The sequence below is a fragment of the Anneissia japonica genome, unplaced genomic scaffold (genome assembly GCF_011630105.1).
Source record: "Anneissia japonica isolate Jap-2015-1 unplaced genomic scaffold, ASM1163010v1 scaffold2969_len165980_cov149, whole genome shotgun sequence".
NCBI classification, from domain to species: Eukaryota; Metazoa; Echinodermata; class Crinoidea; order Comatulida; family Comatulidae; genus Anneissia; species Anneissia japonica.
Window position 1 is genome coordinate 63,125 of NW_022717699.1, and position 12,543 is coordinate 75,667.

General features: G+C 37.5%; 1 protein-coding gene across 2 annotated transcripts in view; it reads left to right on the top strand.

The window, feature by feature from the left end:
* LOC117110360 overlaps window positions 1-12,543 on the top strand; it is a 24,859-nt gene that overhangs the window by 939 nt on the left and 11,377 nt on the right. The window lies entirely within an intron of this gene.

A 12,543-nucleotide genomic window follows, 5' to 3' on the forward strand; every position in this document is an offset into this window, starting at 1 on the left:
AAAATTCTAATTTTCAATTACACAATTATACATCACGAATGGCAATACGAGCAAATCAAAGACTGACAAGACTGTGGGATGAATATGTAGCTGGTATCTGGGGGGTTCATTCACTGATGACATCGGCAAGCCGACTACATTCACTGAGATACGCACTAGATTCACTGAGAGACGCGCTTGGCGTTCCATAGAAATGACCGGAGGCTCAACTTGTCGGCGGCTCAACCGGTCATATCCCCTTGGTTGGTAGGCCTAGCTAGGCTAGGCCTACCGGCCTAAGCCTAGTATACAAATATTGACTGCTCATGAGGGGAATAGGCCTAGTGAAATGTATTGCCCCTCGGTGATGTGGAGACCGTAGCCTATCTTCCGGAGGGCCGCGAAGGCCCAAGGCAAGGGAAGATACATCAATGAGGGGCTGTTGAAATAATTGATGCAGCAGAATAAAAAAAAAAATTTTATTTCCGCATTAATATTTCCCGAATTTTTGATGCGGACTGGAGTGATAATCTAATAAATTTTTCTATTTGCCCTAATGCAGGTTAGCTTGCAATGTTTGTCAAATATAGATAAGACATATTTTTTAATTAAAATTTGTCTTTTGGGTAATTCCATGTCAAATCAACAAAAAAAAAAACCTCAATCTCTCGGATTTTGTTCAAATTTTTGTATGTTGTTGAGGCCCATGAGAAACGATCAGAAATGAAAAATTTTTTCTCTAGGCCTCCTAATTAGCGAGATATCTGCTAATGAACTTTTGGCTAATTAGCGATACCTTGCGTGTTTAACCGACCATATCTCGAAAAGTATGGCACCTACAGAGCTGATTTTGGTGTCATTTTAAAGCTATTGCGTAGCTCTATAACTTTATTAATAAATGCTAAGTCCTTAATTCAAATATAAAAAAGTTATGACAGGTTGTAAAGTTCAAAGTTGAATAAAAAAAATATATATCTTTTTTTTTTTTTGAAATTCATGTTAGAGATACCTAATGATGTAAAGAAGCTTCCCTATAAGTTTGGTGATGGGCGCTCCAAAAGTTCCTGAACAGTGAGCAATTATATATATATATGACATGTCCTTTCGAAATAGCACTTTTTGTACATTAACAGAGTAATGTGTGCTAATATGTGTATACTGTAGTATATAACCAAAAGTAACTCTTCATTTAGGAATTTAGGTTTTAAAGTTGAATTACAATATAAAATAAAAAGTCTCAATAAATTAGTGATGGACACTTCCTTAGAAGCAAGCAATTATACATATTACTGCATGCAATTTCAAAAATTAGGACATTTTTCAATTACATTATATTGTATTATGGAATCATTATTTTAAGAAGCATATTAATGTTCAATATACTGATCAGTACATACCATACAGTAAATCATGATCAGATACATCATCGATGAAAATTATAAGACAAATCATTTGTCAAAATAAAATCAATGTCAAAAAGATGTTTTGGCTCAGTTCTAAACCTTAATTTTTTTTGTAAATGCAGCATGGGCAGCCTTTGTTTCTTTTTTTGAGATTAAATATGTTCTTCCAGTCACTGTAGTTGGGTGAACAGCTGTTAGTATATCTTGATGATCAATGGTTAAAGAATCTGGTGGTTCTGGAAATACGAAAGATGGCGACGGTCCATGTGGGTGTAGGAATGTAATATCAACCTCATGCCTATCTGGGTAATATTCCTTGATGCACGCTACCCACCAATGGTTATCATAAGCTGCTGTAACATATCCACATAAGACCAAACCACTCAGATCTGTGGTATCTGCAGTAAGAGTTACTAGTTCCTGTCTTTTCTCGGCTGCAGATGAAAAGGATCGAACTGTAACCGCTTCTTTGGAGACTGGAATAAAAGAATGCAAATTCCGTGTACCTGGAATTGTGCGAGCATTTTCAAATCTGTCTTTCAGGAATTCTGCTGGTTGCCGATATTGCTCTGTTGTGGCAAACTGGCAATGTATTTTGTCAATCTCTGAATCTGCAAATTCAAAAAGTTGGCGAGCAGTGATAATCTGTTGATCAAATGGGCGTTGTAAACTTGCTCTGGCTGCTAACCGCTTTATTGTCCCCCCAACACCATCTCCCTTTCCATGCGAGGTGGCAAAGAAGTGCCATTCAGCTTGAACACCAAAGTCTTCTTCATGGAGGCACAAATTTAAAAAGTTTTTTCTATTTTTATACTGTGCAGCACAGCCGTCAGAAAAATAGCATATTTTCTTAACATATCCAAGTGTGTCTGTTAAAAAATGTATGAGCAATTTTTGAAAAAGGTGAACTGCCACAGTATCATGTGTGTTACATTCTGATATAATCACAAAACTTGTATGGTCAATTTCATCTTGCATGTTTCCCCGGTAGTAACATACAAAGGGATGAAGTGTTGCTTGCAGACTGTTCCAATGAAAAGACTGAGAAGCGTCCTGTACTACAAAGCTGTAATTTTCAGCAAAATCTGCAATGACCAAGACTATTCCTGGTTCAAGTGTACTCCTTAGATCTTGGAGGTAACCCGCTTGTTGCTTTGCAATGAAATCATGAGGTAATAATTTTTGAAGACCACTTACAAATGAGTCAAGAAAGTCTGAAACAGTTTGAACTCAAGATTTGAGCGGTCAGTTGAAGTCCACTGTTTATATTCGATCTGGTCAATCATGTTGTCTTCCATATACTTTTCAAGTTTTTTACGAATATTACTAATGTCTGGACATGCATTACACTTGCTAAGAAAGCAATTGATGTGTGGAGGATTGCACATCATAGCTGCAAGACAGTGACGATAATGTTTAAATTCTCCACCAGTTACTTCATATAATTTTGCTCCTGTGAACATGAGTTTTACATTTTGATGGATTGTACATACACAAACTGAATGCGTACCACTTGCTCCTGCTAGTACACACTGTCTTGGGCGCAATTCCGCAAATTTAGAAAAACCAATTTTGCTGTCTAGATGCATCTCCTTGAATTGTTCATAAGCCTCTCTAAGATTGCAAAGAACCAAATGCTTTTGTAGATGCTGTTTTTTCCCATCAACAAGCACAGACACATAGTCTTTCATACCAGGCATTTGCCTGCTAATATGCTCCGACAAATAGAATTGTACGACGGCTTCCCCAGTTTCTTACAGTAAATCGATTTACCTGACTTGGGGTTAGGCATTGCTAGAATTCCTTGTTCCCTTACCAATGTGTTGGCTTTTCTTGCAATATAGTTCGATGTACAAAATTCATCTTGGATCTTCTGTATTGTCCAGCTTTTTGGTAAAATTGTCAGCACCTGAAGCTTTTCACTTCTTCTGTCAGTTGATTTAAATTTGTCTTTCAGTTGCTGAATCATCTCCTGACCATCATTTTGGAATTCGATCATTGATATACCCATAGTAGTTTCTAACTTTTTCTTGACACTTTCACCAATTTTCCGTGTCTTACCTTTCACATACTTGTCCCTTTGTAGTCGTTTTTTGTCAACAGGTGATTCACCTATTAGTTCCAAAGACTTATTCAATATTTGTAGGTCACTCACAGAGGTGTGAAATTCAGTATCCATAGAAGAACCAGGAACATTCCCATTGCCATCATCTTCACTACTGCTAGTCAATAAACTGATCAGTACATACCCTGTCTCTTATACACATCTAATCCTGATACTGTAGGTCAGTGCTAATCTGGGATTTTCCAATGGGAATACCAGGTTCCTATTTTGAAATTCAAAGAAATATCCACCTGGAAAATCCCAAGGAATTTCCACCTGAGAATTTTCAAGTAATGCAAGTTTAATTTTCTCATACCTACATATAAAACTAAGCAGTATGGTGTACTATTGGTTTTCCTATATAGGTACAATACTGTGTTATTATACGGAAAATGCAATTTCGAATTGACAAGTATACATAACACATCTAGATGTGTATAAGAGACAGGTTGAGGCCCATGAGAAATGATCAGAAATGAAGCTTCTTTACATCATTAGGTATCTCTAACATGAATTTCAAAAAAAAAAAAAAGATATATATTTTTTTTATTCAACTTTGAACTTTACAACCTGTCATAACTTTTTTATATTTGAATTGAGGACTTTTTTCATTTATTAATAAAGCTATAGAGCTAATCAATAGCTTTAAAATGACACCAAAATCAGCTCTGTAGGTGCCACGCTTTTCGAGATATGGTCGGTTAAACACGCAAGGTATCGCTAATTAGCCAAAAGTTCGTTAGCAGATATCTCGCTAATTAGGAGGCCTAGAGAAAAAATTTTTCATTTCTGATCATTTTTCATGGGTCCCAACAACATACAAAAATTTGAACAAATTCCGAGAGATTGAGGTTTTTTTTTGGTTGATTTGACATGGAATTACCCTTTTAAGTTTTGGTGCTTTTGTTCGGCTTCATCACAAAGTAATGCTAGGCCTAGGCTAGTCCTTCATTTGAAACGAGCAGCCTCCATATTTCTTTATCATCTACACGCTGATCCGTGACGCAGTCGGGGGGGGGGCTAATCTCATCGTAAAGGTCGCAGTCCCCTTTACTGTCAGCAGCGCGATTTAGTGGACCTAGAGTTTGCACATTGCGACAGTTCAAAAAAGTACTATTTTTGAGGGGAGTAGTACTTTCTGTTTCCCCGTCTCTTAACCTATCAAGATGTCTAGAATCTATGTATGAGGTATATAATTGGGTTTATTTTAGGGAGCTCAGCTTTCGCTTTGTGCGACAACAGGACACTAGAACAGATTCACAGATGTGTGACCGTCCTATAGTACTCTACGTTCTCTGCACAACATAGATTTGACCAAATTACGTCCTAGAATCCAGGCGACCTTGAGAACTCAACGTTCCCGCATACGCAGATGACTTTATTTAAAGGGTAGTCATTACGTTGTACACCCTACTGTTGTCGTGCAATCGAAAGTGCCCTATTATGAAATGCCTACGGACGGTAGGTGATGGCTGACAGACAATCGGGCTGGGACGGTGGATATTCGGAACTGTTAGTATCACGTCAATCTGCAAATACGGCTAAAATATGGTACATATTCCTAGCTATAGGCCAGGTCTACAACTACTGTAGGCCATAGACAGGCCCAGCGTCACTTGTGCCCACCATACGGTAGACATGGTGTAAAGTAATGTAAGTAAAGTTTGTACGAATGATACTGTACAGTATTGCTAACTCAAAGACTAGGCTTAGGCTAGGCTAGCTCAATTTTGCATGGGAAAATGGTAGAATAGGGCTGGTTCCCAGAGTTATACTATGCCTAAGGCTACTTTACTGTAATAATTACCATCAAAATGTGAATTGTAATTTGTATGATCATAAAGACTATAACAAATTTTAATTCTAGTGGCGAGGAGGCCCTAGAACATTGGTACTAATTGATTGTGTTGCATACGATTTTGTATAGTGTGTGTTGCTATTATTTCAATTATTGGTTAGCTTTGCTACTCAGGTCTGTTTGTCATCGATCGAAGATGTCTACCGAAGAGTGAAAAAGGTGTATTAGTTTTGTGTACAGAGTCATGTAGAGGTGACGTTTATTCAAATATTATATCGAGTGCCCATGAGTAACCCGAGGATTGGATAGTCTAAACCGATCTCCCCCAATACCTTCACCTCTTGATAGGGTGTGCAGCCTGGGCTGGTGTGAGAACTTTCTTCAGTTAGATGCTTCGGCAAGCGTCGGACGAGAGACACCCTCTGTATAATCACAAAACTGTACCAAGACGTCTTAAGTCAAGAAAAAGCTTTATGAGCAGTGTGAAGCTCGCACTGCCATGTGAGAAGAAAGGCTTGGTAACCTATACCACAACATTTAGCGATGAAAATACCACCAAAGGAAGACCTCCCGCCTGGATCCGACATAAACTGGCCGAAATGGAAATTTCTCAACAGACTAAGAACTGGGATTGGCCTTTCTAAGGTCACTATGCAGAAATGGGGATATTCGACCAACCCAACTATCTGTGACTGCGGAACTGAGCCCCAGACAATGCAACATCTCTTGCAATGCCCAAACCTAGAGGAAACCTGCAACACTGAAGATCTTGCCAGATACAACGTAAAGGCACAGAAGTGTGTCCAGCTATGGCTGGGCCAAGTATAGTACGTGGACACGATAATAAGTAGTAGTTAGATGCCTACTTCGAGATGCAAATTTCGCATGAAATTCATTTCCTGTAATGTGCAGTACGATTCCGAGAGCAGCACTTTAGAAATTGTACAAAATGGTAGTTGTTGATACATAATTTTATTTCTTCAGAAGTTTCACTAAATAATAGTAGCAAGTACTCACACCGAGTCTATACCTTTATCAACTGCACTAACGTGACCTCTGTCGTTCCTACAGTATGGGAGAAATTTAGAAATAATATTACAGTATGGGTGCGTTCGAGCCATACACCACGGAGGGTCCCCGCATTCGAGCACAAACTTATCTTTTCTAACCGTGTAAAAATTTACCTCGGAAATACTCGTTTGAGGTCAACGAGGCAATAGTATATCCCATCATGCCACGCAATATTTACGTTTCTAACCACGCTTCACGCACTTGTACTGTACTCCCCTGCGCAAATACTTCAGTTTATTGGTGACCTGTGTCACCGTCAGCTTTCCCCTAAATTTTTCTTCGATCTTTGCAGTTGTTTCTTTGTAAATACCGCTGTTTCTGTGGGTGCCATCCAGTTGTCTTTGTATTCTGTCTTCCCCCCACAATCAGAGAAGGTAACGTATCATAGGTTCGGTCCACACAGACATGTTGAAATGATGAATGATGCTATAACATTAACAACAGGTCAGCGAATTCATTTGTTTTTGTAAAACTGGACAGGCCTATGCTTTTCGCACGTGTTGAATTGAATTCATGTTGACCGCCAGACGGTAGAGTCATTAAAACATGATTAATGGTCGCGATAATGGCCTTTGACAGCGATACACGATTCTATAACCCTAAATTTGGTGGTCAAAATAGGCGAGCGTGTTCCAAATGTTTTTTACATCTTACCCCCGTTCGAGCCACGCACGGCATTTAACTTCTGTGTAAATACACGGACCTCGCACGGATATTTTTCTGGCTCGAACGTACAAGTTGTTCCATGAAAGTATTCAATATTTAAGTTAAACATTAAATGAACATTTGAAACCTTGATGTCTCAACCACTCTGGATATGAGTCACTACTAATGTAGACCTACTGTAGGTTGATTCTCTCTGTGAAAAAAGGTCCCTTCCTACCGGACAGTACTAGTGGGCTGATTCTGTTACTGTTTAACTGATATGTACCAGTTTGCATTTGAAATCAATGAAATAAACTGTATTTAACAATTCTTGAGTGTCCTTAAATCTACAGTAGTAAAGTAGTAACTTCAATAGTATATTGTACTGCTAGTGAAAAATTTCATGTCTCTCATGAATATTCTATTTTGTATTTTGGCCTTGTTTTCTGTTCTTTATTTGCAGTGATGTTGGGGTTTAAAAATATGTTTTCTTTATTGTGTAGAGTTAAATTTCTTAGCCCTTATGTAAGCTTGGTAGTAAGCTTGGTATTCAGGTTTAACTTACTAAATTATAATCCAATCCAATATTGAAAACCAATTCTTTTATTCTGTCCTCTATGTGACATATCTCATGGAAATCTTGTGGTTCCAGTGATAAAATTAATATTATATAAATATATTATTATAGGGATTGATAATTAGACGTCAGCACATAGACACCTAGTTGTAATTTGCACTATAAAGAAAGTCTATGACCATTACTAATACCGTACCGGGGGTCCCAAGTTAGATGATAACCACATCTGAGAGATTAATATGAGCTTTTTACTCATCTAATTTTATTTGTGGTGTGCATGGTGATATCCATTGGCACAAACTTCCGTGATTGATAAAAAAATAACTATGTCAATAATAGTAAAATTGTACAGATATTATGAAGAGGGGTATTATCTGTGAGATTGATGTTTGCATGGGGAGTGCGGAAAGCTGTCCTGATTTCTTGGCCACTCCTGCGATTTTCGGGAGACTTGGGGACCCCTGCTGTATAAAAAAGCAAATTAGAATATGAGGTGATAGTTCAAGTCATTTTTTTCTTAGCTCAACTAATAAAAAATTCTCAACATACAATTACAGGTATTTCGTGCTGTGGATGTATTATGGCAGTAACCATTAGTACTTAATTTGGGAGGTCATTGCTTGTGTCCTCAGGCAAAACAATTTATGTCTGTCTCTTTTCACCAACGGGCATAAAATGGATACCTGTACAGTAGGAGGTGAATGGTTTAGAAGGAAATTGGTGTGCTGCCATACACCAGGCAAAAATACCAGCACTTTCCCTGAGTGGGAATCACGCACGATTAATTTTGTGTCCAATTTAAACATAGAAGTGAAGCTCTTCCTATTATTGAAAGGAAAGGAGCTATATAAATTAAGTGAATAGAAATTTATAATAGGCACGGCACTTGTAATTATCATCAAATGCTTCTTGTGCCCTCATATTGTACAAGGTTAGAAAACGCAATATATTTTCAAAACTGAATCTGTGAGAAACCTGATCCGAATGGCTCAGTGATGGCGCATACAGAAGGGTTCTTTTTACCTTTGACCCCATACTGGGGTATTTAAGAATTAAGTTGTTTTTGTATTTAAAAGCGTTTACCGCCTCAACCCCTACACCTCCAATCTACAATTACAGGCATTTGTCACTCTTATTTCCTGCAGAGTTCAAAGTTTAAAGCTTTTGTTTAAGTAACATGCAACAGTAAGTTTTATATTTCTGTTTTATATATGTACACTAAACATAAAAGGAAGTTTTAAAAAAAAATGTTCAACTGTGATGGAATCACAGCAGTGTGCTACTGAAGGTTTGCTGGTTCATGTTATGGTGGACAGGTTTTCGGCTAGTCCTGCAAGCCTTAACCTTAATAACCACTGCTTATGATTCAAAACAAAATGATGCAGTCCTGAGCAATAGATTGTATGCAAGTGATACAGTGTGGAGTGCCAGCTGTAATCAAAAACAAAATTTGATGATTGAGGCTGACTTAATTAAGGCCAGTTACAGTCCCAGTCAAAAGAGTTCAATTGGTCAAACCATAAACTTTATCAAACAAAGTAAAGTACACAGCTAATCCAAGTTAAACAATTATAATAATGATCAAATAACTTCATTTAACTTCAAGTGTAGTATTACTTCAAATTATCATCAGCTTAACATAAATGAAATTTGAAATAATAATTATAATAATATTAGCACTTATTCATAGCATCAGTGACATTTGTATTGTTGTTTTTGTTTATTATTTATTTTATTATTATACTATTATTATTTTATTATTTATTATTATTATTATCATTTGTATTATTTTATTACAACCGCTGCTGTGGCTACCACTGCCAGGTAATTACTTACATATATTATTCTCTTTTTATTACTATATTATATTAATTTGTAAATTATGATTATTATTATCAGTAATTTAATTATATCAAGTTATAAGGCCAAAACTTACTGTTGAAGCGAGAGGTTAATTTTTGGTCTTTTTAAAAATTTGTCTCTTTACAGCTGTTTTAAAATTACAACAAATAATGTATAAATAATTTAAATAAAAGTTGGAATCATATTAGTCAGTAATTGGGGATTATGCTTCTCCCATATTTTGGGATATGAACAATTTCCAGTGGTTATCATTTGCAATTAAGGACAATTTAGACAATTTTTATACAGGCTAATTTGTGCATGGTACAGTACATTGATTTAACCATTAATTCCATTTAGACAGTTAGCATGTGCTCTTTATAGAACTGTAGCAATTTCATTTTTATAAGTGATTGAGAACACAATCACTGATGCATGATATTTTTGGTTAATTTATAAAATATGAATAAAACAAAATGCATTATTTAACAAAAAGTCAATATTTCTTCCCATGTTGTAGTTTCTCTTCCTAATATTTTCAAAAAAGTTGGGATATATGTATGCCACATAGTTAACTTTGTTGAAAAGCAAGTCTAAGATCAAATTATTACATCTTAATGAAAATGACCTTTACTGTAAATGTTTACCAATGTGCTGTTACAGGCCTTCACGGTAGTTGCTAAATACTGTACAGTGGTTTCAGCCGAGGTGGCGTGACTTGTATGGTGACACAACATGTATATACCGTCTACCTAAAAACATCACACATTGTGTGACCAATGTGCGGGCCAATGTGACGTTAGGGAGCGGACTGAGCCTTATGTTGCTGCTGCTGCTGCTGCTGCTGCTTTGGCTGAGTGACAGACGATCAGGGCCCATGATACCGAGTCCATTTCCAGGCAACTGGGCCCAAAGTATGTACGATCGTGTAGGTCTGGGCCCCTCTAAGCCTGCGCTAGGTAGGACCAGGAGGCCTCTTCTGTAGTATGAGGCCTAGCCAAGGCATAGTCCTAGACTAGTGTTTCCAGCAACCCGCAGCAATCTGTCTAGCAGTGGCGGCGCACCCTGCAAGCGGGGACAGGGGGACATTGATGCTTAAGGCCCCACAACCATCGGACAAGACAAGGGCCCCCCTTCCTTGAACTCGTCGGGCAGTCAGATAAAAAAAAATCAAATATAGGATAGGCTTACACCAAGCAAAAACATGTCTTCCACAGTCATAGAGTGCCATTTCCAGCGATCCAGAGGTCCCTACTTAAAAAAAACAATCTCATCTCCCAAACCCTCGCCCTCAGGCATACAAGCTCAACCCTCCTGTCGGACAGTGTAGTTCCCCCCCCCCCCCCACCAGAAAATGTATCCTAAATCAGCCACTGTCTAGGCCTTTGGGCCTAGGTATGCAGAATCTGGCTGAGGCTACTGAAAAATCTGCATTAAATAGCCTTTTAATTGTTATTTAATACATAACTTTTATATATAATACAAATTGCAATACAGACATTGGAAAGTTAATATATTGAATTTTAATTGAATTAATATTTAACATTCCATTCCCCTTCTCTTTTTGTGCAAGTTTGTAAAACACTAAAAATTAATAAATCTTAACTTCAGCATGAGTTATTTTGTAATAAAAGTTGTAATTTTAATTTATTAGGCCCATTTTCTCTTCCAGATAATTTCTTCATGGGATTAAAGTTGGAAAATCCACAGACTATTACTACAGTATTGTAGCCAATGAAATTCTTTTCATTTCTTTCTGTGATTACGGCCTAATCCCTACTGCTAGAATAAGACTAACTTGGCCTATGTATTATTTCACTCTGTGTAGACCCCATAAATTGATAATACTCCAGAGATCCTAATTTTGGAAAGAAAATCACACAGGAACAACTTATTTTTTTCTTACATTGGTTGTACCAGGGAGGAATGAGTTGCTGTGTTTTTTGCTGTGGTGTGTGATTATAGACAGTGCCCACTCTGTGTCCAGTCGAGGACGAACTATAGCTGAAATTATGCATGATGTCAAAATACGAAGCCATGCCCACTGGGCTCAATCAATTGTATAAGGGGTGGCCCTTATAGCAGTGGTGGCGCCAGAGGGGGAGCTGGGGAGGCTATAGCCCCCCCGTCAGGGAAGACGATGAATTTTGTCGGGGAATAAACAAATAAAAAAAATATATTTACATGTAATATTTGTTTAGCGACCATACTGTTTGTGTTAATTTTTAATCACAACAACAACAACAATAATAATAATATTATAATAATAATAATAATAATAATAATAATAATAATAATAATAATAGTAATAATAATAATAATAATAATAATAATTAAATGAGACTAATTAAAAATAATTTGCATTCTGTTATGACAAATGCTCATTTAGATAGCCTCATGATGGTTGGAATACATCGTGATAGGTGAAGCAACCTCGACCATGACAGCGTGGTTGACAGATTTCACGTAAAATTTCCAAAATATAGAATTTCACTTTCAAGAATGAGGATTTGAAAATAAATTAGATGGTTACATCGCATACTCTTTGTTTCTTGCTTTATTCAAAATGTTTTGGTTTTGGAAGCTGATTTCAACATTAGAAAGCATAGCCTACATGAAGTCATATTATAATAACTCGATGCCTATCAAATAAGTAATAGAAATTCGCCATAATTCATCAAATATCCGTGGCTTCCAGGGGGCTTCGCCCTCTGGACCCCCACTGGGGGCATTAGACGGCCACCTGGCCCCCAGTCAAGTGAGACTCGATTCGCTCCACTAGCCCCCCGTCGGGGCCTTTAGCCCCTCCGTCGGGCAGGTCCTGGCGCCACCACTGCCTTATAGATTGGGGGCCCCTGGAGTTCGGGGGCCCAGGTTCAATGAACCTGCTGAATTTGCGGTAGTTACGCCAATCTGCGCGAGGAGATGAGAAACTATTAATTTTTTTTATTTGGCCTTAAGTGGAAATTCTACTGTAAGATTCAGCAACCATGCCATTATTCCAAATTTTGAGTATGGAATTAGAAATTGTGGCTGGGCCCAACAATTTCAACAAATAAAAACTATCCCCACCAGACACGTCTCTGTGACCCAGAATTATAATTATGATAGACTGAACTACTGA